The sequence below is a fragment of the Podarcis cretensis genome (genome assembly GCF_951804945.1).
Source record: "Podarcis cretensis genome assembly, chromosome: 2".
In the NCBI taxonomy this organism is placed as follows: domain Eukaryota; kingdom Metazoa; phylum Chordata; class Lepidosauria; order Squamata; family Lacertidae; genus Podarcis; species Podarcis cretensis.
Genome location: NC_137171.1, coordinates 29,694,153 through 29,719,025, shown reverse-complemented (window position 1 = coordinate 29,719,025; position 24,873 = coordinate 29,694,153). Strand labels below are relative to the sequence as shown.

The 24,873-nt window shown below is 41.0% G+C and overlaps 2 protein-coding genes across 3 annotated transcripts in view; one reads left to right on the top strand and one right to left on the bottom strand.

Moving 5' to 3' along the window:
- RPTOR (regulatory associated protein of MTOR complex 1) overlaps positions 1-24,873 on the top strand; it is a 325,970-nt gene that overhangs the window by 2,053 nt on the left and 299,044 nt on the right. The window lies entirely within an intron of this gene.
- The window catches only part of LOC307209943 (uncharacterized protein), a 501,253-nt gene that overhangs the window by 394,258 nt on the left and 82,122 nt on the right, over positions 1-24,873 (bottom strand). The gene's annotated exons all lie outside the window — the stretch shown is intronic.

The window sequence follows — 24,873 nt, the reverse complement described above, 5'->3', positions numbered from 1 at the left end:
GTAATAATCAGGTTACACATAACTGTTTATTTAAATAATTAAAAATGTTGAGGTGTTGGAATCTAAAAAATAAAAGGTAGAAATAAGATGTAATGATAGAGATAGTGAGAAGGCAGATTTTTTTCTATGAGAAAATAAAAATAAAAAGGCCATACATGACCCACCTATTTAACGACATCATAAAAGGGACCCCTATCCCCAAAACCTGGACCTCTTCCAAAATAGTCTCTATCCCTAAACCTCTCAAAGATAGCCTCAAAACAGAATCATACCACCCAATTTCATTGATAAACCAAGACTACAAGATATTCACATCAATCCTAGCTAACCGCCTAAAAATCTTTCTGCACAAACTAATCACCCCGGACCAGGCAGGCTTTGTCCCTGGTCGCAACATAACAGACCCTGTTAGGAAACCACTGAATCTGCTGGAACACGGCAAAATGATGATCATGTCCCTAGACATCCTTAAAGCTTTTGATTGCTTAGAATGGAAATATCTGTTAGCAGTATTAACTAACATGAAATTTGCCCCAACTTCCTACAAACCCTCAAACAAATTTGCTCCCAAGCCTTAGCAAAATGTAGAATTAACTATGTGGACTCCTATACCATAGCAATCCAAAGAGGCACAAAAATGGATACCCACTGTCCCTATTCATCTTGGCCCTGGAGCTCCTAGCAATCTGACTCCAAGCAGCTCCAGATATCAAGAGTGTGGAAATAAAAGGTAAAACCTACAAACTAGGGCTCTCTGCAGATGCCCTGATGGTCACAACACCAGACCGCATAACACAGCAACCACCCTAATTAAAGAACTCAACACATTCGCAATGGTGTCAGGCCTACAAGTAAACTTTGCAAAATCTGAGGCTATGTGCTTCAACACCCCACCCCACCACACACACTCAAAAGGAATTCACCAGCATCACAAAGATAAAACACTGCTGCACCAAATTCAGGTACCTAAGGGTTCAAATAACCAGAAACCTCAACAAACTCTACCTCCACAATTACAAGTCCCTGTGGTGACAAATCAACAGAGACTTGAGGAAATAAAACAACACCAACTTCACCCTTTCAGACAAAATAGCTATGATCCAAATGATCACCCTCCCAAAACTAGCCTGTTTATTCCAAATCCTCCCAATCTGGATTCCCCCAAACCAACTCCAGAAGTGGCAGATAAAACTACCCTTGTTTATTTTCTCACACAAAAAGCCAAGAATAAGCCCCCAATACCTGCACCTCCCTTCAGAAGGAGAATGGGGGGAATCCCCAAAATAGAATCATATTACATTGCCAACCAAGTACGCCACATAATCCCGTTTATTCTAGAAGATGAGACGAAACAGTGGGTCCACTTGTAATAAAATGAATAGAAAGAGAAACTGGCTAGTTGACGCTGACATGAAACCCCATACAAAATAATATAAGCCTCATCACCCCACCCCTCCTCTCCCCAACCTTATACCGTACTCAGCACTAACGTCTCACAACAAATGTAACTGATTTGTAAGAAAGACTGTACAACCTGAAAAAAGAGTCAGTGTATGTAGTTTTGTAAACCAAGAAAATCTTTAATAATAAATAAATAAAAACCTGAGGAGTTCATTCAGCATTAAAGATTGTGTGCTGAATGTGGTTTCTTCGTGTGCTGCAACTGCAATGTTGTAAGTTGCCACCTAGTTGCCTGGGGGCACTTCTTGTCTTCAGTGCTTGTCAGATGACTAGTTAATGATAAAGTTACGTTTTCACTATTTATCTGAAAAGTATAGATTAAGCTATGGGTTCTACTGCAATAAGAAATCATTGTCATTTTTATACTACCTGAGCACTTGTTTCATTTATAAAGCACAATTTTAGTAAGCAGATTATTGTAAGATCCTTTCATTCTTTGGGTAAAATTGAGGGTACATTTCAAGTTTTGTTTAAGCTTACACACTGAATCTATAGTGTGGGAAATATTTTTGTAATACAGTATAAGAAGATAAAAGCAAACAAAATTTCTTTGTAACATCAATCTGCCAACCCAAAGAAATGTTGTTGACATTGGAACTTTGCAGCTTGGAACATGCTATCTTTATTTTGGGATATGTGGTGGGTTGTTTTTGTTAGAATTTAGGTGACATCAGTGTGAATTGAGTCCACAGATGCAGTTCACTGTTGCTTCTTTTTGCCTAGCTTGACTACTAGCTTGCTTCTCTGTGGATTACAGCTAATTCATTTCTGACTTTTAATTGGCATAAAGAGCCTATGATTAGGAAGATTCCCTGTATTTAGCTGTTTTGTTTTATTTCCATTGCCCTTTTATATTTCATTTTCATTGTCTTATCCTTAAGAGTGTCACATGGCAGGCATTAACTATTAGTTCAGTACAGTATTTATTTTTTTTTAAAAATATTACTTTAGTCAGTCATGGGTAGATTCATGGATACAAATGCTTAGAGCTGGAGTAGAACTTTGAGTTGATTCTTGAAAACTTTGTTTCTCCTATTTTTATATCTCTGCCACCCATGTAATTGTAGCATTGTAGTTTTTCGTTGAGAAGGGGTCACAACCTAGAGCTATTATATAATGGGACACATTGAAACCTATATAAGCTTTGATTTAGGAATTCTCTCTAGCCTTTAGGTTATACTTGCTACATTTATCTTTTAGTGAAATAATTAATATGAGACCCTGGTTATAATATTGGAATAGTTATGGGGTAATTTTATATTATGCTCTTTTGCAAGATCAAATTATCTGAGTATTGAGCTAGTTCAGGGGTTGGCAAAGTTTTTGTGGCTTGGGCTGGTTCATGGTCCCGCAGACGCTGTGGTGGGCTGGAGTGTGCATGCACGTATGCACGCGCAAACGCTATTTCCGGCACTCCTTCTGGTGCGGAGGAGGCGTGCGCAGCTTCCCATTGACCACAGGAGCTTCCTGCAGCCAATGGGAAGCCGGCCAGCGTTGCAGAAGGTGATCCCCGTTCTGCTCTGCACCGGTTTAGCACGGTGTATGGGAGCCTACTGAGCGGGCGTGGGGGTCCATGGACCTGTTAAATGACCCCCATGGGCTGCTTGTGGCCCATGGGCCTTAGGTTGCCGAACCCTGCGATAGTTGATACATTTGGTTTTAAAAATAAACTATATCCTATTTTTAATTTGGAATATAATCCAGAGTTTATATAGCACCAATTTGGAAGACACCATTTTTAATTTACTACTGCCAATAATAATTTTAAAATGTTTAATGACACCACTGTTGGTGTTCTGCAGAGAGGGCAGAATACAGATTCTGGGGTTATATAAGAGGTTTTGGATCAAGTGGATCCAAAGCTCTCCTATTCCTTTGGCACACAGCCTTGATGGGGGAGACGAATGCTAGCCTTTGTTGTACTGCTTCCCCTTCTTGGCAGCTCTCTTGATTGGGTGGCTCTATGGCCACAGATTTTTCTTTCCCACCCCTCATTAGATTAATCCTTCCATATGTAATTCTGCGTATATAATATATAATAGATTCTGAGCAAACCTGTTAGCAATCCAGTGATAATGCTGTAACACTAACCTCATGACAATAAATTGTAATACTTTCTTAAAATGGTGATAGTCACTTTAGCTGTGTTATTTTGCCTCACTGACAAATAACCTGAAACCTTATGGAATAAGTTTTCATTGTGCTGCTGTTTGGTGGCAGCGTTCCATTTTAAGAAAAAGTCATTGATGAATCTAAACAACATAGTTAAGTATTCACTACTCTTTGCCCAGAATTCTGTAACTTAGCAGAGGGTTTGCTCTTCGTAGCCTAGATCCAAAGTATCTGTATGCGATCAGAATGACACTCCTTTGATCTATTATTTATTCAAAGAATCTTTTTTTATCACACAGAGTAGGAATTTCACTTTGAATGTGGAATTAAATCTCATAGTTCTGTTAGCAAAGACTTCATTAAAATAAAAGGGTCTTGAATGTGTGGATTTTTACTGACAAGTTGCTACCAAAGTCAGAGCTTTTAAGTTGAGCCACATTTTACTTATATTGATTTTTTAAAACAGATTGGAAGCAAAAAAAATCTGGTTGTAGTGGTTTCATTTTAACAATCCCCCCTCCCCCGCCGGTTGCCTTACTTACCTCCTAAGTAGGAATTAAAATATTCCCTTCATGGGAACAGGCAGACCGTGGGTTTCTGTGGGAAAGCAAAAGAATAGAAAGGGCTGTTTTAATGGACTAATAGAGCTGACTGGTGTCTGAATGACACAACATCTTCCTTAGAGCCAACAATAATGGATAGATTTACCTGCCATTTCAGTATCAGAACTATGAATAGAAACCTTCACATTTCAAAAGATTATTGCTGAAGGTTATAATAGTCCTGCTGATTTATAGCCTGACCTTCCTTGCTGGCCAGTACAAGTCTTCCTGTTGTACCTTTGGTTGGGGTTTTTGGACTTGTTCAAATACTGTTGGCAAGGGGGAGAGCGGTAAAACAATTTTGTATGGAGGAAGGCAGGTGTTTCTTAAGGATCATTGCTGCCTATTCCCTCCCTTCCTCCCCCCCCCATATATATATATATATATATATATATATATATATATATAGTGCTGTACTCTACCCTTCTCCAGTCAGTGATTGGATAATGCATTGTAGTGCCAGCTTTTCTTCTCCCTTGGTCATAGAATGGTACATATAGGCCACAGCCCCAAGATTAAGAGTCTCTTGCCATTGCGGTATAGTGGTTAAGAGCGGTAGACTCGTAATCTGGGGAACCGGGATCGCATCTCTGCTCCTCCACATGGGTGACCTTGGGCCAGTCACACTTCTCTGAATTCTCTCAGCTCTACTCACCTCACAGAGTGTTTGTTGTGGGGGAGGAAGGGAAAGGAGAATGTTAGCTGCTTTGAGACTCCTTCAGGTAGTGATAAAGCAGGATATCAAATCCAAACTCTTCTTCTTCTTCTTCTACCACCAGTGGAGCTATCCCAGAAGTACCTTCCCTGTTATTCCATTGAGGTAGCTGATAACAGTAGCTGGAACTCATGTTAAAACATGTTTATAAATTGTCAGTCAGGACATTGTCAATACATTGTGTTTCTTCTTGTGAGATATTTTAGCGATAGCTCGGGTCATATAAGCTGCCTTTTAAGGTAAAGGTAGGCAAAATATTTTTTTTTAAAACCAATCCTGGCTTATGTTTTGAAGTAAGATTTATAAATGCAGATGTTACTTATGAATAAGCAGTTTTTTTATACACTGCAAAATGGTTGAAGAGACTATACAGTGGTACCTCGGGTTACAGATGCTTCAGGTTACAGACTTTGCTAACCCAGAAATAGTACCTCGGGTTAAGAACTTTGCTTCAGGATGAGAACAGAAATCACGCAGCAGCAGCAGCGGGAGGCCCCATTAGCTGAAGTCGTGTCTCAGGTTAAGAACAGTTTCAGGTTAAGAACGGACCTCCAGAACGAATTAAGTACGTAACCAGAGGTACCACTGTAGTTTTATAATGCTGTTGTAGAATGTGCGTGTTGTTGCTTTTTAAACTCTTCCTACTATAGAATGATATATTTTTTAAAAGACCTAATGATCTTTAGCTATTCTGGAGGACGAGACAAACTTCATTGCTGATGTGTTGCTTTACTCTACACAACTATGGTGAACTTTCCTGAGCATCGTGGTTCAGTCTGTCTTTTATATTTTCAAGAATGGGCAACTTGCTGGGCAGGAGCCAGAAAATGGAAAGCATATATACAAATATAGTTTCAATATTGATTGCTTGTTCAGATAAGTGCTTGCTTAGTAAATGGTGAATCTATCAGCTTTGCCATTTATCAGGAGCAATATTTGCATTACCGTCTGTGCTTGAGCATTGCTTAGCTGTTTGTTTTGTTTTGTTTTAGTCATTTGAATGAAGTCAGGAGTTTTGGAAGGCAGTTGCACTTGGATGTCCATGATGCAATTTCCTGAAAGCTAAACATTCTGTGGAATAGGCTTGGGCGATGTATTGATATATCACCCAGGACGGGTATGGGGGGGCAGACCGTGATGGTGGTTTTGCTCAGTGGTATATCACTAGTGAAGCAGCTGCTGCTTCTGAGTCCCATTGCTACCAGCGCAGTGATGGTGAAACAAGCTGCAGTTGGCTGCTGGAGGCAGAGGAACTCAGAGCCGTAGAGGTAGCCCTAATCCTTCTCCTGCTAGTATGCAAGTGGGAGAAGAATTGGGGCTCCCTCAGCTGAGCAGCAGAAGGCTTTGCACTCCCAGGCTTAGGTGCGCAGATAAGACCCTGTCCTTCTGGATGGACGGAGATTTTGCTCAGAGCCTTCGTGCTCCCTGCCTGAAAGGGCCATGCCAGCAAAGATGAAGGGAGCCCTGACAATGGAGCCTGTCAGGTTCCTTCGCAGTGCTTCCTTCGTCTTGCTGGCGGGGGCGGGGGGGATCAAGCAGCCTGTTTCTCCTATGAAAAGGAGGCTGATTGCTTGCTCCCCATTTCTTGCCAGTGAAGCTGAAGGAGCCCTGTCAGGCTCTGTCAGCGACGCTGAAGGAACCCTGCGAACCGAGCCTAACAGGCTCCATTCACACAAATCCTTCCGTCTTCACTGGCAAGGGGGGGTTGGTGAGCAGACGGCCTTTTTCTCCCAAGAAAAGGAGGCTGTTTGACTTCCCCTTGCACCTTGCTGGCGAAGGCGAAGGGAGCCTTGCAAACCGAGCCTGTCAAGATCCGAAGCTGTGCTCCCTCCGTCTTGGGCAGTGGAGGGCTAGCTCAGATGGGGAGCAGGAGCCTTTGTACCCCCCAGCTGAGCAGCAGGCTGGGACCAGCTGCATTGGCCCCGATTTGCAAGGTGCTGGGGTGAAAGCACCTCAACTCCTGCTGAAGCAGTTTCACCCGGGGCCTTGCAGGCTGGGGTGAAGGCAGCTCTTTCAACATCACGGTTTATCGCCAAACCGCGATGTTTTTGCTGGTGATACACCACAATGCTGAAAACCTAATATCGCCCAGCCCTATTGTGGAATGTGGAGGTTGAAAAAGCAAACCAAGCAGTCTCAAGCAGCTGATTGAGGAATCTAGTGCACATTCTCACCATAGCCACAGTGAGAACTGACCTTTCAGGATACATGTGGCTGTGGACTACCTGCAGAGTCATGTGAATTATTAATATTTTTCATGGTTTTGTTCATTTTTTATGCTCTTATTTAATTCATCAATGCTGAAATATTTGATCTCCTTTTTCTTAAATGTTATCTAAGCCTCTTACAGATTTTTTTCAAGCTCTTTCGGAAACAACTGAGTAAAATGCAGATAGAGTTTATGTGAACATCTTTGTTAATTGAAAATACTCGTTAATGCTTTGTTAAGAATAGAATGTTGTTATTTATTTGGACCAGCATATAAACCTCTTTGACTTGAGTCAGGGCCAAATAGCACAACGTATATGTTTGCCTGATGGAATTGCCATTGTGGATAGAGAAGCCTGGGGAATGTCAGGACTTGCTGGTTTGCTGTAGGATTTGTTGATTTGTCTTGTATCGACACTTTCACTAGAATGAAATTCCTTAAGTTGGGTATAAAGCTTTGCCCAAGTTAAAATGGCAGGAGTTCCCTAGCAACTCTTTGTAGTGAAAAGACCCAAGAGGCTCATGGAATGAAGATTCCTTTAAAAATTCTGTATTCTATTCCAGGGACCTCTGAGATGTTAATTATTTGGGAGGGCTGGATGGAAAAAGAGATTGGACTTTGCAGCTTCAGCAGAACCCATCCTATTTTCGCTGTCCTTTTTTTAGTTCAAAAAAGTAGCCCTGTCTTATGCTTTGCGATAAACTTTGTAAGCATCTTTGATATCCATTGACTGGCTTTGTGCATGGTGCCGTGAAATCATGTTAACTAGGAATTACAGTGGTGCCCCGCAAGACGAACGCCTCGGAAGACGAAAAACTCGCTAGACGAAGGAGTTTTTCGTTTTCTTAGCCGCTTCGCAAGACGCATCTCCCTATGGGCTTGCTTCGCAAAACGAAGCTTGCCCCGCAAGCTCCGAGGATAGCGGGGAAGCGCAGCACGTCTTCCCCACTGTCCCCGGACCTCTTTTGAAGCAAGGGGCGGTGGGGAGAAGATCACTTCTCCCCGTTGCCAGCCCCGCAATCTCCGGGGACAGAGGGGAAGGTGCACGCGCCTTCCCCTCTGTCCCCGGACCCCTTTTGAACCAAGGGGCGGCAACGGGGACAAGCGATATTCTCCCCTCCGCCCCTTGCTTCAAAAGAGGGGACAGAGGGGAAGGGGCGTGCGCCCCTTCCCTTGCTTTAAAACAAGTCCGGGGAGCGCGCCTTCCCCTCTGTCCCCAGAGATTGCGGGGCAGGCAACGGGGAGAAGCAATCTTCTCCCCGCCGCCCCTTGCTTTAAACAGGTCCGGGGACAGAGGGGAAGGCGCGCGGCGCTTCCCCTCTGTCCCCAGACAGTCTCCATAGGAACGCATTGATTGATTTTCAATGCATTCCTATGGGAAACCGTGCTTCGCAAGACGAAAAACTCACAAGAAGAAAAAACTTGCGGAACGAATTAATTTCATCTTGTGAGGCACCACTGTAGTGTAACAGAACTAAACTGTCAGACTTCTTATGATGGCTTGTTTGAGTTGACAAACTAATAAAAGGTATCATATGAACACTGGGGTGTTAGAAAAAAAGACTTCAGATAATTAGGCTGTAAAGAAATGAAAAGCTATGCTTTATGGAAGCCCTAGAAAGAAAGTTTTTAAAGCACACATAAGGCAATGAGGTATCAGAACACAACTAAGCCTGTGTGGTGGTTTAACCAGCAAGGGTTAAGACTGTTCTTTTGATAAAGGACAGCTATTATTTGTAAATGATGTACTGATAACAGAGTTGGAACAAAGTAAGCGCTGCTAAATTGAGTATTCTGTTGCAAAATGAATTACAACTGGCTATCACTGTAAATAGTTAGGTAATGAACTGAGTAAAATATTAACTGACTGATTAGGTGACTAGATCACGTATTTGATCACGTATTTGTTAATATATAAAAGCAAGTTTGCATTTCACCCCAATCTGATGAGGGCAAAGGGAGATAATGTGTTGGAGAGGTATAGTCTTCCTCCTTCCACTTCCAAAGGCAGCTTCTGAGTTTCAACTGTCTGTGTCCTGCCACTGCTCTGTGTTGCACACCTACTTCCCCTTTCCTTGTGTTTGTGTATCTAATACCACATACAGTGGTACCTCAGGTTAAGTACTTAATTCATTCTGGAGGTCCGTTCTTAACCTGAAACTGTTCTTAACCTGAAGCACCACTTTAGCTAATGGGGCCTCCTGCTGCCGCCGCACCGCCAGAGCACGATTTCTGTTCTCATCCTTAAGCAAAGTTCTTAACCTGAAGCACTATTTCTGGGTTAGCGGAGTCTGTAACCAGAAGCGTATGTAACCTGAAGCGTATGTAACCCGAGGTACCACTGTATAGCTATAGGTGTGTGGTGTGTATGTGTGTTCATGACACTTTGGCTATTGCCATTGCTGGCATGCAGCTCTTGGAGAGGTGCCAAACCTTCAAGTTGAGCCATGGGCTGAAGAAGATTAGTCACCCTTCTCTTAGTCAAGCCATTGTTTCTGCAGCTCCTGTCCAGATGTTGCACAGACAGCTGCTGCCTCTGCTGGAGGTTGATCATTGGTTTTGTTTTAAAAATGTAAAAAATCCATACCTGGTCCCAGCCAGATAGTTCTTTTTATTCTGCCTACGAATAATGCTTGCTATAAAAGAAATTGCATTCAGGAAGTGTTGTGTTAACAACTAACTATAGAACCTATCCATCTGAATATGCTTTTAAGAAGGAATTTTGCTCCAGAATGTTGCCAACATTTGAGTCATAAAGTATAAATGCATTTTCTTATTTGTTAGGGCTATTATATCTGGAAAACTATTTCAGAATCTGTAAGTAGCAGCTTTCTTGTTGCCTCAGCTTGTTTCCTTGAAATTATTATATTTCAGCACCTTGGAAAAAGGAATCAGATGAAAGGATGTACGAAGTGAGTAATATATAGTGAAGCAGAACGATTTATTTTGAAGGAGTTAAATAGCTGTAGTGTGGAGTCCCATACTCACCCCCCCCCTCTCTCTCTCTGTGTGTGTGTTGGGGGTGGGGAACACAGAAGGGAAATAACCCTATTAGTCTTCAAGAACAGCCAGCTAGACTATTGCTTATCCATGCCAGTTTGGTGTCAATTTTCAGCAAAAAATTCTGCTTTAAAACACATGTGTCAGGGAACTGCCATCAGTGCCGGAGGGAGAGAGCAAAATCCAGAGGGATTCCAGAGAGCGTCCCGGGATGGGGAGAAGCAGCCCATCTTCTGGGGAAGAGAATCAGTGTAGCACCAGTGGAGAAGGGGGGCAGATGGGGGAAGTGGTGAGGCGGTCCCATGACTCCTTGCCGGGGACCAGCGGGGAGAGTAGAGGTCCTCCGCTGCCTACGCCCTCCTTGCGCAGAAGGCTTTCGCGCAGAGAGAGTAGGAGGAGACTAGGTGTCAAAGAGCTTCTTTGCTGGAAGAAGTTTAAGAAACACCCACTGACGGATTCTGCCAGCGATTGAGACAGCCACGGGCTGTCCAGACAGAAAAGGTTCACTCAGGCAATACAGCCAGGTGTTTGTCTTACGCACGAGCAACCCCTAGAACCATCACAACATGGAACTGAGGAATAGACAATAAATACTGGCATGCACAATGCTGGTCACAGATCAGGCACTTGAAGTGAAATATTGAAAGATAAGGCAGTGTTACGCCACAAAGGAAAAGTAGCAAATAAATGGGGGCGGAAGAAAATATTATTTGGCAGCATGCTTTCTCTAAGAAGAATTATTTGTGCTTGTCATCTGTCTCAATGGGGAAATCTGTCATGTAACAGGCAGGGTCCCCCCCCCGCCTCTGTGAGGTTTTAAGTAGCAGTTTTCCCAGTATATTATTACTTGCAATATGCTAATGTTCTCCAACAGAGTGTTCTCTTAGACTGTCTGAACTCATACCATTCTTGTTTAGCAAGATTGCTTAATAGATAAAAACCAGTACAATAAGCACTTCTAATCCTTCCTAGCAGATTGCCCAATACTTGTATTCCACAATGCACACATGTTAACCTTTGAAATGGCTCTTGGTTTCCAGTATGATGGGTTTTATTGGTCTTTCATGACCTGAATGACTCGTCATAATGATTAATCTTTATTAACACCCTACCTACCATGCTTGCAGTCTTTTTGCTTTGGGTTATGCTTTTCAATTATGTAAAAGAGTGCAATATAATCCTATTCTAGGGGTGGATGGAGTAATTCTCCCTGAACTGGGTTTGTCACCTGGTAATAGGATTATTGGTGATAGTGTCCCTTGCATGTCTGGCCAAATCTGTGGAAAGGGATAGGTAGAGTCGGCTCTGCCCCCCTCCCCACTGTGATTCCTTTTTAAGACCTCAGACCTTTTTAAAACAAGTAACCTGCCTTTTGTAGTTCAAGGGTTGAAGTAGTGAAAAAGACTAGTAGTGGTGGTTATAAATGAGATTATTTACTGAATTATTTGTATTTTTGTTTAATTTAGTAACAGAAACTGTTGCCCTTTTTAAAAATAATGTGTTGAAGGATTTTAAGAGAATTTATGGGCAGAATATAGGATCTGGGCTGCCTTTCTTTCAGTATAATAAGTCTGGTATAGTTTAGCATGGAAACTGATAAAAGGAGTGAGGATTTCTCTACTCTTGATTTGTCATCTTCACAAGACTAAAAAGTGGGATGCTAAATTGAGTCAATAATGTTTGGAGGATGCCTTGGAAGTCAACAGACATCTAGCCTGTTAAGCAAAACAGTTAAACAAAAGGAACTAGTAGAGGTAGCTCACTGTGTTTCTTATCATTTGGAAATCTGAGCAGAATACAAGACTGGAAGAAATGTTGACAAAGGATATAGGTTTGCTTGACAAAGGTGAGGGATTCCTGATCGGGAAGTGTTTTGTCTAGCTTTGTACAGGGAAGCAATTACCGTATTTTTTGCTCTATAAGACTCACTTTTTCCCTCCTAAAAAGTAAGGGGAAATGTGTGTGCGTCTTATGGAGCAAATGCAGGCTGCGCAGCTATCCCAGAAGCCAGAACAGCAAGAGGGATTGCTGCTTTCACTGCGCAGCGATCCCTTTTGCTGTTCTGGCTTCTGAGATTCAGAATATTTTTTTTCTTGTTTTCCTCCTCCACAAACTAGGTGCGTCTTGTGGTCTGGTGCGTCTTATAGAGCGAAAAATACGGGTATGTAGAAAAGGCTTAAGAAATGAATTGACCTTTCTTAGTTGGCCTCGTGAGTTTAGTGGTGAGCAGATCTCCCAGATCCAAGACTAGCACACTGACTCTTCTTTTTACTGCTTTCTCTCCCTTGGGCTCTCCAAACTGGTTCCAAGGTGCCTCTTTTGAGCTATGTGCTGCTGATGGTGATGCAGATCTTCCTGCTTGCTTCAGAATTTGAATCTGATGCCTGAAGAAATACATTCTGTGTTCACTCACTAGTTTCTAACATATTTACAGTAACTGTAGCTGCATAAACTGCATACCTTCTGTTGTATCCTAAAGTTGGAAGTGCAGGTAACTGTAGCAGGCATTATAGACGGTCTGCATTTTGAAACTGACTGTGGGAGAGTAATGTTCATACTTGATCTCAGGGTGAGGAGGATGTGGTATGAAACACCAGCTAGCTGGATCTGATTCAGTTTATGTTGATCTCCAAGTGTTACATTTTTTTATTCATCTTTGGATGATGACTGTAAAATATACTCACAGAAGATGTCGTCAGAGTGGGTCATCCTTGCACATTTCCTGTTTACAATTTGCCACTGTTTGACTCAAGCTGGACAATTTAGTGTGATTAGAAGAGAATCCATGTTCTAGAATGTTGAGGTTTTATTTATTTGTGGGATTTACATCCCACCTTTTACCATGAGTGGCTTCAAGGCAGCTCACAGTAATAAAACATAATAAAAAAAGCAACAACCAGACAAATCCAACATTGTGCAAGCAGATTTCCCACAACCCCACAGACCATAGACTATGCAGGTCCATGCAGGGGGAGGGGACTCCACTCATGAGGCTTCACTCATGAATGAGCTTGCACAAGGACAACTTTGGATATAATAAGAATAAGCATTTAGATAATAATAAGCCACAGTCACATAGAGAACAGCAGCACACTAACAGATGAAAACTATTGCATCCATTAAATCACCATAAATACAAAGCATGAGAGCCTAAAAGCTTGCCTTGGGTAAGACAAGCACTAAGCTTGGTTGTGATCCAGCATTTATTAAATACATGCTTGTTTTCCCAAGCATTTGCTGATTCTTAATATCAAGCTTTAAGTGATTTTTTCCCCTGCTGTGGCTTTTGTATTTATAATCTTAATGTATTTATGTTGATTTATTATAGTATATATGCCCATGTGGCTTTCTTTTTTTTAATGAAGGGCAAGATTCGAATACTTTAAATCAATAAATGGAAGTTAAGAGATGGAGTCAGGTGAATGGGTTACATAATTTTCGGTGTACCTACATAAAAGTAGCTTCTTTTTCCACCTACCTGAACTCAAAAGCTGATAGTCTTCAGAGGCCCTTGTTCAAGTGCTGTCTTAATGGGTAGGGAAGTTCATGTGGAAGAAGTCAATTCTTTGAGCATCCTCACTCCAGGCTGCTTAGGGAATTAAACTTTAAAACCAGCACTCTGAATGGTATCCAGAAACAAATTAGAAACCAGTTATGATTTTTTAAAATACTGGATTTATGCTGTGGGCAGCATGTGTTAGCAAACTATCCACTGCCTTCTGCACTAGTTAATCTACTAGTGGTAGATTTAAGAGTGGCTGGGGAGGCCAGCCAGATGGGTGGAGTGGGTATGTATGTATGTATGTATGTATGTATGTATGTATGTATGCTTTATTTATTTATTTATTTACTTACTTACTTACTTACTTACTTACTTACTTACTGAATAGAAAGCTGATTCTTAAGGGCCAAAATGGAACACCTGGAATACCATTTCCTTCATTTGAGAATTATTTAAAAACAGCACCTCTTTCATGTCTAGAGCTTATCTGGAGTTCATTATGGTTCATTGGGGCATTTCTCTATCTAAAAATCTAGGGAGGTTATAATTTTATTGCATAACATACAGAGTATGAATGACTACCTAAAATAGTTATGCCTGTGCAGTAGACCAAAACACTTCCTTCTTTTAGTTCCTAGAGAACTTTCTTGGTTTATAATTGTGTCTGCTGCTCTAGACTACAGTGAATGACCATTTATCAGAAAGCTTTGCGCTGAAATTTGCAGGATTTTAATGAGTGGTATTCTGGATATTAACATGATTCAGGATATGTTAGAGCTGCTTAAGCTTTTTATAAACAGTGACCTCTTCACATCCTGAAGAAAAGTTAAGTTCCTCTGCATCTATTGCATAGTAACAGTTTTTTTCTGTAATATTTAGGCACAGTTTTATATTTGGAAAACATGCAATAAACATATCCCTGACAGTAGATTATGTTGATTGAGAAGGGAAAGTTTATAGTGTGTTTTCAAGTATGTATACAAATGCCTTTCAAAGACATAGTCAACTATATAGGGGTATGTTTTCTGCATCATGAAGTAGCTCTAAGGTCTTGATCCTGAACACGTTTATTAACTTGGAAGTAAGTTCCATGATATAGTGAGACCGTGTGAGCAGGCTTGTGCATATACATACACCTTTTATTATTTCCTTACTGTGACATACAGTTTGATGACTTGTAGAGGAACATACGTTGACTTTTTCCATACTGTGTCTGAAGTAATAGCTAGTGACATGAAAGCTCTGTCCACAGTGCTTCATCTGCATTGACTCTCTTCATACATGCAGGCCATCCCTTGATGTTGCATCCATCACATAATTAATGTGTTTCTTTGAACTTAGCAATAGTAAAGGTAAAGGGACCCCTGACCATTTGGTCCAGTCGTGACCGACTCTGGGGTTGCAGCGCTCATCTCGCTTTATTGGCCGAGAGAGCCGGCGTACAGCATGACTGAGCTGCTTCTGGCGAACCAGAGCAGCGCACGGAAACGCCGTTTACCTTCCCGCCGGAGTGGTACCTATTTATCTACTTGCACTTTGACATGCTTTCAAACTGCTAGGTTCGAACTTAGCAATACTCAATGGTAAATGTGTTAAGGACCAGGATGCAGGAGCTGGGATAGTTAAAGTATGCTATTCTTGTAGTGGAATTGCAAATTATTCTCAAGGGCAGCTTGATGTTCTTGAAAGCTCATGGCTAACATGGCACCATGTTCTTCAGCAAGTACTCTCTCCTGAAGTTCTCACATTACATTCCTTGTTTCATACAAAACCTTCAGTATTAATCTGATTTCCATTTTAAATTGGCATAGCAACATAAATGAGCATTGCCATATTAAAACTTCAAGAAGAAAGAACACTGCATATGTAAGATGTTTATTTATGTGCTGTAGAATTGGAGTTATGTGATTTCCATTGTGACCTGTGATCTGAAATAAAGTATGCCTTTTTTTTTTACGGAGGCTTTGGGTATCTCAGTTCAAGTGAGCAGATGTTAGTGTCTTAAGAATATTGATTTTCATTTATATTGTCTTCCCTGAAGGTCCTCACCTGTTGGTGATAGAGATAAAAGTGAAAATGGAAGAGAAGGGCATTTGAAACAGTTGATATAGTCCTCCACCTTTATTTGACCTGAACATGCACATGAGTGTCCTCTCAATTGAACCCTAATCCTCACTCCCCTGTTCTCTGACATTTCTCTTGTTTTACTTGTTTCAGACAATAACATCTTCTTCAACACAATATACATGTACCATTTTATTCCTTTCTTCCTATTTTTACTGTAGCCTAACTTCAAGCTTCCTATATTTTCTGTTAAGGCAGATTTAGCTTCTTACTATGAAATAGCACTGCCCCTTTCTACATTTATGTGCTTAAGCTCCAGCTGATACTGATTATGGTACAGTATATGCCTGCATGTGCAGTGTTATGCTATTGATACAGATTTATTGGTACAGATTTCCCCTCTTCTCAGTTTGATACAATCAGTATTCTATGCCATCCTTACTATGCTTTACAGTTTAGCTGAACATAATTTCAGTGGTGGTACCTCGTTATTTCTCTAATTAGTAGCTATTATTATCTTTGTGGTGGCTTATAAATTCCAAGCCAATTCATGGTTTGTCCTTGAAGTATCCTAACAACAACATTATGAGGCAGCTTAAGGATACTGCATTAAATTGTATAATTAGTCCTCTTCCACAGTAGCGTAATTTTAGGACAAGTCTATCATTTGCATTTGTTTTTGCACTTGGTCCAACATTGATCTGTTCCTTGTTTATAGATCTTATAAGATCATGCATATATAACCATTTGATAAAAAGAATTTTATAATAGTTTTCTGTTATGTTTAAGCTGAGCCTTTGATAAAAATAAAATGACACATTTCTTCTGAAATTGACATGTAAACTGCTCCTTCACAAGTAGTTTAGAAATCTATTTCCTCTAAATTTGTCCATGGTTAGCAGTAGATAATATATTTTAGTTAACGAGCCTTTCTTTACAGCAACTTCAAAAACTATATGTAACTTCATGCAAATTACATGCAGGTATAGGATTTTGATAGAAAAGCATGCAAAGGCAGTTTTACATTAACTGGAAGAGAATATTAACATTATCTCAACACTTGAATTTGTTTTACAAGTGTTTCCTTTTAGGTCTGAGAGTATGAGATAAAAAATATTGAACCATCTTCTATTGATGGAAGCATGCCAGCTTTTAATTTAAGGGGGTTCCTTTGATACACACGCAGATTCTCTATGGCTTGAAAGTTTGCATCAGCAGGTGAAATGGGAGACTAGTTTAATAACAGCAGCATCCTGCTCTCTCTCTCTCTCTCTCTCTCTCTCTCTCACAAAACCATTGAATTCACACCTAGGTACTAGTCTTTGATTCTTAACATTATTATCAAATCTAATTCGGTAATGTTGGATAAATTAGCTTTTTCTAACTTTTGGGCCATTATTAGTAATATGATTAGTATTCTATATAGCTTATATTCGTGTTACTAAGAAGTTACCGTATTTTTCGCCCCATAGGATGCACCGGCCCATAGGACGCACCTAGGGTTTTTTTTGGGGGGGGGGAAATAAAGAAAAAAAGTTATTCCCCCCCCCCAGGCGCGGGGCTGGGTCGGGGGACGCCCGAGCTTCCCCAGCCCCCAAACAGACAGCTCTCCGCAAACCTTGGGAGACCGGCACGACTTCCCGCCAGGCTCCCACGCTTGCGGATATCTGCCTGAAGCCCAAACCAGGTCGGGGAACAGCGGGATGGTGACGCTCCGCCTCCCCGCTGTTCCCCGAGCTTGTGGAGCTGGGGGTGGGGAGAAGCGCGCTTCTCCCCGCCGCCAGCCTTCAGACCAGATCACGCCTCCCCGCTGTCCCCTGAGCTTGTGGGGCTGGCGGGAAGAAGCGTGCTTCTCCCCGCCGCCAGCCTTCAGGTCGGGGGACAGCGGGATGGCGGCTCCAAACCAGGTCGGGGAACCGAAGCCCGGGGCGCGCTGTGTGCACTGACCCCTCTCGCTCTCCAGGCTTCAGCGAAAGCCTGCATTCGCCCCATAGGATGCACATGCATTTCCCCTTCATTTTTGGAGGGGGAAAAGTGCATCCTATAGGATGAAAAATACGGTACTTCTGGGATGATTCTATGGCCCAATGGAGATAGCATCTGCAGATAACTAAGAAACCACTTATAGGAATCTGGCATGGACCCAAATAAGAGCTTAGGGCCTAGGTGCTTACAAAGGTGAAGAGGTTAGCTATTTCAAGGTTCCTAGCCCAGAGGAATTTAGAGGGTTTTTTAAATGTAAATAACTAACCATTGTGCAATATCATAAACTACCTTTTAAACTCGACCTTAAAAAAACTCCAGTTTGTGTGGTACCAGAGGAAGGAGTGACTGTTATGGAAACATTATTATTATTTATTAATTTTTTTTACCACCCTATACCTGCAGGTCTCAGGGCACTTCACAAGATGAAATCACAATATAAATGCACAAAATACATTATCAAAATAAAAACAAAAACAACCAAATAGCAACCACCCCTCCAACACATATTTTAAGTGGGCATTGGATGTCAGCCAGCCAAAGGCTTGGTTAAAGAGGAATGTTTTTGTTTGGTGCCTAAAGATGCAACAACAACAACTTATTATTTATACTCTGCCCACCTGGATGGGTTTCCCCAGCCACTCTATAATGAAGATGCCAGGCAAACCTCTCTGGAGAGAGCATTTCACAAATGGGGAGCCACCACAGAAAAGGCCCGTTTCTCGTAGAAACTCTATAGGCTTTTGGGTACACAAAGCGTCTTTGGATCCTGGCCTTTGTAATGATCAGTGCCAGGCCTTTATTAAATTATTGCAGAATGTCTATGATCTTAGTAGTGTACTTCCTAGTTTGGTAGGAATGGGGAAGCATTATTTTTTAAAAAATTGATCTATTTAACTGAATCAGTACTAAAAGAGCTAAAATAAAACTTCCTTTGTTACCTAGCAGTACCTTTTAAAAAATGAGTACACATAGTAATTTGTCCACTAATTTAAAGTAAGATTCTGATTTTCACAGAAGATAGATATTTTAGAACCAAAACTTTTTAGAAGATTTAATTTTTATCTATTAAAATGTCTTTTGGTATTTTTTGCTAGTGAATACAAGTCAGCACTGGATGTGAGACATGGTTGTTGGATTTTGCTGCTGTAATTGCATTATGTTCCTGCTGTACTAAATCACTGCAGCTCATTAGTAAAAGCAAGCCTGTATTAGTCATAGACCATCACACTTTCTTTAGTAAGAATAAAACGCCAAGTTGTAATGTACTTGAGTGTTAATTAAAAAGTGATTAAGCTATAATGTTGCTTGCCTTCTTGCTGGCTTGGGCGGGCATTGACTCTTGGGAAACACTGTAGCAAAAGAGAAAACATAATAGCTGTGGTGACAAACACTTTAAATTCTTGAACCAAGAAGTCTCAGGAAGGTTTTTAGAACCAATCTCTCAGCTGCCTCCAGAGTTTGGCATAGAATTTCAGATATGCTCTCCAGTGAATTGCCTTTCCATCATTTTTATTATTATTAAAAAAAGAGTTAACAAACTATTATTTTTTTAATAAATAATATTGTTTATTGATTTATAAAAGAGAAATTATGCAGGTAAATTGACGTTGCAAAATGTTCAAAACAAAGCCTTTCAATACCATACATGGTTCAACCCAACCAAAAGGTAAAGAACAGAAAAAGAATGTTAAAACGTTTTTTAAAATCAATAAATTTATAAATTTTGATTCAGGTTTGATTCATTGGTGTTCCTTTAGCTAATTGTGAGCCACTTTTAGACTACAACTCCCATCAGCCCCAGCTAGCATGGTCAATGATCAGGGATGATGTGAGTTGTACTCCAGCAACATCTAGAGACCCATGCTTGGTACAGAGTGCATTCAAAGGATCCAAGAGTTAGTTTCAGTGTTCAAGTGTTCTCTCTCTCTCTCTCTCTCTCTCTCTGATCTGCATTTTACTAACAAGCCATAGGGTTGCATCAAACACGGCTGGTTCACTGGTGCAAGGAACTTTCGAGCAGTGGGACTTTCGTTTCCTCTCCTGTCCCCTCCAGCCCCCTTATGCACCCTAAAAATCAGCTATCAGCTCTGGAGGTTTGATGGACTCTCCAAAGCAGATTTGGGGGTTGAGGGTGTACAGGTGGAAGCAGAATACAGTACAATAAATGGCAATTTCTTTGCACCAATGGAGCCTGCTGGCTCAGCATTGGATACATTCCACAATCTTTTACAATCAGGTTTAGTAGATTTTTAAACTAAGTGTGACTGTGGCACAGTGATGCCTTTTACTATTGAGTTTCCAATCGATGGCAAATTAAAATTTGCATACTTGATGCAGCTATAGAACCTGCTATTATGCATTTCCATTCTGGCCTTTGGAACTGAACAGTGGTTAGTTTATTATGGTGTTATTGTGCCATTACAGTGTGCTTTTTGTGTCTACAATTTAATCCCATGATTCTTGCACCATACCTGTAATTTATAGCTGTTTTGTTCTCCTTCTTGCATTTCTTTCCTTTGAGAGTAGAATTGTGGCTGTTTGTTAAATGATGGTTTTGATTACAAATAAAGCACTTGTAAAGCTCTTTCTGCAAATTTCCAGTAAGCGTAGTTGGAAACTTAATCTGTATTCTAGCAAATATTACCTTCATTTACTGTTTTGGAGAACTATATAAATGTATGCAACACGGTTATGAAAGTTTCAAAAAGTGTTCCTTTTTTCTGTCAGGGCATAGCATTTGTTTGTTAATGTGACAATAGTTTAAAAGGGAAATGAAATTCATCTTTAATAATCCTGTAGTAATATATCCTTGATTTGGAAAGATCTTTCACTGTCAGCTGAGTCACTCCTTTTGATGCATCCTGCTGTGTGAGTGCATAAATGAATCAATTACATTGACATTATTAAAACAACTTTGTCACAAACTAGAGCTCATTGCAAATAAATCATAATGTGTATTTTGCCATTATTTTCAATTTGACAGTCTAGAATTAAAGCAATATTTTTTAAAATGCTGTGCAGCACGGGATCACCTTGACAGAGTGTGAAATCACAAAGGGAGATCTGCAGCTCATTCAGGCTTTTGCATGAACATGGAATTGTTTAGATGACATTTGTCATTTGTGTCTAATTTGCAATTGTTTCCATGCTAAGGTGGTGCTGTGTTGAATTGAGTATACTATTAAATTGCAAAAAGAAGGATCACCCCCATATTTCTGGACATAAGTAATAGGAAACTTGTTTTCACACATTTTTGGTGCCAATATAAGAGAGGGCAATTCATAGCAATGAAAGGGCATGTCTGACTGGCTCAGGGTGGGATATGTCAGTCTGACTGGCTCAGAGGAGGAGAGTGGAAAGGATGCTGCCAACAGGGACGGGCTGGAGAGGACACACTCCCCCCTCCCACTCCTGCTAGTTCCCTCTTCTGGAGCAAAGGGTTTCCCTTGCAGTGGGAGACACACACCCCACGGAAAAGTGCATGCCTCCAATCTCATACGAATCTCATAAGGAGAAGGAGTCTTGCAAGTGAGCGCATCATCTCTTGCCTTTAAAAGCTGGTGAGGGGAGCATGCCCATTGGTCAAGACATCATCATAGGTTTGGTTCAGTTTCAGACCCTGATGTTCTTCTTGAACACTTAGCCATGCTGCTGGTGATCTGCACCTGTACTTTGTTGTTGTTGTTTAGTTGTTTAGTCATGTCCGACTCTTCATGACCCCATGGACCAGAGCACGCCAGGCACTCCTGTCTTCCACTGCCTCCCGCAGTTTGGTCAAACTCATGCTGGTAGCTTCGAGAACACTGTCCAACCATCTCGTCCTCTGTCGTCCCCTTCTCCTTGTGCCCTCCATCTTTCCCAGCATCAGGGCCTTTTCCAGGGAGTCTTCTCTTCTCATGAGGTGGCCAAAGTATTGGAGCCTCAGCTTCAGGATCTATCCTTCCAATGAGCACTCAGGGCTGATTTCCTTAAGAAGGGATAGATTTGATTTTCTTGCAGTCCATGGGACTCTCAAGAGTCTCCTCCAGCACCATAATTCAAAAGCATCAATTCTTTGGCGATCAGCCTTCTTTATGGTCCAGCTTTATGGTCCAGCTCTCACTTACATACATCACTACTGGGAAAACCATACCATACTAGTAAGCCTTGAATAAAGCTTTATTTATTATGTGTATGGGAGAACCTCTTTCACTGCATTGTGATGGGAGCCAGGACGCTTTAGGGTACATCTTAAATGAGTAAAAAGTGATCAAACGTCCATATAAGTCCGCTAAAGACTTCAGTTGTTTGTCTTAAATTTATCAGTAGACGTTATGGGTTTGTTCACATCCATGCTGTAAAACAGCAGTAGGGTACTCTATCAGTAATGTAGTTCTCATTAAATCAGTTGGCAGTACAGATGTCAAGTATATGAGATGTTGGCAGTCCTGAACCATGTATGAGGAAGAACAGGATACAAAAAATTAAAAAATAAGTAATAAGCTTTACTGCTGGAGTAAAATACAGCAGTATGAGAATATATGTCCAAACACAGTTTGATGTAAATAAATATCTTCATACCTTATACTTTTTTCCTTTTTAATCCTTGCAGTGTGGTTTCAAATTGATATGTAATCTGTAACAAGGAATGGTGGTTGGTAAATATTAAGGGGCTTGAATTTTCTGGGTCATACACTTAGAGGCTCAGATCCTGTACAGACCCTGAAGTTTGTGTCACCTTGGAATTCTGAGGAAAGGTAAAGGTAAAGAACCCCTGAACGGTTAAGTCCAGTTGAATTCGATTTTGGGGTGTGGTGCTCATCTCCACTTTCAGGCCAAGGGAGATGGCATTCGTCCGCATACAGCTTTCCAGGTCATGTGGCCAGCATCACTAATTCACTATTGGCGCACAGAACACACTGATGAGTGCCAGAGTGCACGGAAACGCCATTTACCTTCTCCTTGCAGCAGTACCTATTTATCTACTCACACTGGTATGCTTTCAAACTGCTAGGTTGGCAGGAGCTGGGACAAAGCAACAGAAGCTCACCATGTTGGGCAGATTTGAACAACTGACCTTCCGATCGGCAAGCCGGTTGGTTTGGACCACAGTACCACCCATGTCCCTTCCTGAGAAAAGGGGGAGGTTATGTGTGGGGGTTATATTTTCAATTTTTTTGATTGTTACATCTGATAAACAATTATAAATTGAGGTGAAAGGATATCATTCTCTCAGGGTTCAATACACATTGGGCTATAATACGTGCGAATAATTCCCTATTTGGTGCTGCTGCTCTGCAGGTAAAGGGAATTGCCTTGCTGTCACAGGTTAGGATATGAACAGACTGGCTTTGGAATTTATCAAGGTCAACAGCCTTGCTGTGATACATTGGTTTTTGCGGTGTTTGTACCGCTGGAGGACATCTCTGCCAGGAGCCTCTCAATCTTTGTTTTTTTTCTTAGGCTTGAATTATAATCCAGGCAATCTTCTTTCTTAGAAGAAAATGCTATTCACCTTTGGGCAAGTGGCAGACTATGCAGCTAATATATTTTATCTGCAGCACCTTTTTGCTGCTGCTTCTTCCTTCATTGGATGGCTTGCTGTATGGCTGGATAATAGTGGAATACTGTACGCCTTTCATTTGTATTGTTTTCCTCACTATTGACTAAGCTACTGCTTCAACATCTTGATAGCTTGATTCTGTGGATTGTTCCCAAAGGTTTCAGTATTTGCGCAATAGTTAAATTGATGAAAAATTGCCATTCTCTTCTTTCATAGTTTCTTATGTTTTTTGCCTTAGGTATGTTTTTCTCTGCATTTGTTGTTGTTTTTTTAAAAATAGTTATTTGCCTAAGGAATGTGGTTTTGTAACTACATCGAAGATAAAATACACAGATTTATTATTTCTTGCTGAATGAGTTGCATATTGGAAGACAATCATTGGAAAAATCTCCCATGACACTCACGTTTTCTCACCAAAAGTTATTATTGTAAACTGAGTGTCTAGATCATGTTTAGAACTAGAAATGCCTTCAGACCCAGCAGTAAATTAGTATGAAAAGGATTAATAGGGTGGTTATCCATGTTACTTTTAATACATGGGCAATAATATGCATGTAGCTCAAAAGCTTATCAATGTGCATGCCCAGGTTGAAAAACACACTTTTAAGAGGAGTGTGAAGAACTGGTAACATTTTTGTATGGTCTGAGACTATATGAGAATGGCCTCTGGTAGCCCTTTAAAAAAGCCTATTCATATTCCTTCCTATTCATAGTGTTTTTCTGGTAGTTCCCTGGTACAGATCACTTAGTTGAGAATGGACCAGTGGGCACCACTTGAATTTTGAGAAAGTGTCGTGGATACTAGTCACAAAGTGGCTCATGGGCTGGTGGTACAACACAAAATTAGAGAGAATACAGTCATTGCTTCTTCCCCAGACAACTTCATTTTACTGTGGGAATTCAGTAGGGTCCTACTGCTTCAGTATCAGAATTTAAGCATCAAATACAATTATTTAAACAGGAAAAAAAATCTAAAAATGACATAGCTGCTAAGCACAATTTGAAACCAACATAAAACCAGTAGGGAGTAATTCAGTACAAGAATCTAAATGTATACCACTTCACTTAACCAGTGAAGAACATAAAAACAAACCAACCATTGCTTTGAATTGTGTTCATAAAATCATAAAATTGTAGAGTTGGAAGGGACCCCAAGGGTCATCTGGTCAGTGGCCAACCTCTCCTTAAAAATCTCCAGTGTCTGAGAGTCCACAATGTCCCAAGGGAGTCTGTTCCACTGTTGAACAGCTCTTACTGTCAGAAAGTTCTTCCTGATGTTTAGTCAGAATCTCCTTTCTTTTAACTTGAATCCATTGGTCTTAGCCTTCATTGCAGGAGAAAACCAGCTTGCTCCATCTTCCATGTGACAGCACTTCAGATATCTGAAGATGGCTATTATATCTCCTCCGAGTCTCCTCTTTTCCAGGCTAAACATACCCACTCCCTCTACTGTTCCCCATAAGGCTTGGTCTCTAGACCTTTACTCATCTTTGTTCAGAAATGGGTGAGCACTTGGGCTCTGTTCCCTGCTTTTCTCTGTACCATGGTCTGGCTTCCTGTCATCTTCTGTGTGCAAGCAGCATAAGAGTTGAGCTAGTTGGGGCAGAATTTAATTCAAGACTATAGCATTTCGTTCTGCTTTACACTACCACGTGCATTCCCATAGGGCTAAATGCCTGT